Genomic DNA, 1,744 nt, shown 5'->3' with positions numbered 1-1,744 from the left:
GTGCCGACTACATCGCCCCCTGCCGGCCACGCGCTGCCCGCCGGGCGCTGCACGGACCGGCAGGGGGCGTGCGCGGGCACGGTCCGGCCGACGTGGGGCTCGCCTGGGGCAGCGCCCAAACTCCCTCTAGGTTTTCTTGGTTTTTTTTTTTTCTTTTCTCCCTGGACCTGAGGCTGAAATAACAAGGGCCAAAGGGCCACCATTCTTCCTGTTGGGAGACTCCTCCTGGCTGGGAAACAACACCCCAGAGCAGTGGGCACGTATGGTGGGTTAAATCCCCCTAACCGCCCCATCCTTCAGGAGCAAGAGGCCAGGAAGAAAATCTCCAGGCACGGCCACTTTGAGAAGCAGGAGCAAAAATCTGCCCTGACACCTAAAACTCCAGAGTAAATGAAATTTTAAAAGCTGGAAAGAGCTGCAAGTACCAGTGCCAGCAGCCTCAAGTCACCAAACACTGGCTCTGAGGAGCACCTAGAGCGGGTCAAACCCTCGGAGCATCTTTGTGTTTGGCCTCTTAAATGAGCCCTGGTTCATCTGCATGGCCGAAGATGGAACAAAACCCACTCTGCCCAATGTAATGGTGTCAGAAGCACATCTGTGCCTTCTTCTGCAAATACTGGCAATCCCTGGGGATTTTGGAAAGAGCCATTGCCTTCTGAATATGCTCACTGCTGTCCTGAGTATTCACAAAAGAGCAAAGAGGAATATTTTGAAAAGAATTTTCAAGATGAAATCATGAATGGATGGGTCAGTGTCTCACTATCTCTTCCAGCTGATTTTAGATTAAGTCCCTGCCCCCCATCAAGCACAAAGGCATCAGCTGGATAGAGGCTGAGTGGATGAGATTGTGAACCTCGAGAGACTCTGGAGTCTCCCACAGGGCACCACCTCTTTGGTTCCCCAGAAACTCATCCTTACCACAAGCATCACAGGAGGCTCCACTTCATCCTCCTGCCACCAGCTTCATCCTTGTTCCAGATTATGGGTTGCTTTGGCTCTAAAGCACCTTCCAGTATTTCTGATGATGCCTCAGTTCTTTGGCTTTAATTAGATCCCAACAGTGCATAAGGAATTTTGGGGGAATGGTTTCCCCTCTCCATCAACCCCTCCCTGTAGCAGCCTCCTTCCCCACTTCCCACAGTGCCAAGAACACGGAGCATGATTATGAGCTCATCACCTCCATGTCCTATCTCTTGAGACCTCCTTTGTGTTTTCATACAAAGCCATAATGGTTTTGGTTTTGGGGGGCAAATCCAAGAGAAAGACTTGACAGTGCCCAGAGGAACTGCAGGACACCAGTGAGTTGTGGGGTATGGAGGGCCAGGGGTGTCTGCTGGACACAAGTGACATCCCACCAAAGGCTACAGAGGTCCACAACCACCACCCCCCAGTCCTCTTGTGCATGCCATGGTACAGATATTAATGATGGAAACAGATAAAACCAAGGTAGGAATCCCCACTTCCCAGAGCAGCATAAATCAACACACATGAAGATCTCGTTTTGCTGTAATTAGCACCACATGAAGCCCATGCAGTAATTAACTTTCTCCCTTCCAAGTTAAGATTTAATAGCATGCAGTAAAATCAGACCCGAGGTGATGAAACAAGTAGAGAAAAACCCTGTCAAATTAGGCACCTGTGACTTGAAAAGGAATTAATTATAGCCTGGTCTAATACTACTATTAATAACAATAAATTGCTGTTAATATGCCCTTGTGCTCCAAGTGAGGAAAGACATTGAGAA

Source organism: Corvus hawaiiensis, chromosome 22, assembly GCF_020740725.1.
Source record: "Corvus hawaiiensis isolate bCorHaw1 chromosome 22, bCorHaw1.pri.cur, whole genome shotgun sequence".
In the NCBI taxonomy this organism is placed as follows: domain Eukaryota; kingdom Metazoa; phylum Chordata; class Aves; order Passeriformes; family Corvidae; genus Corvus; species Corvus hawaiiensis.
The sequence above is the reverse complement of the archived record's forward strand: the minus strand, read 5'-3'. Positions refer to the sequence as shown.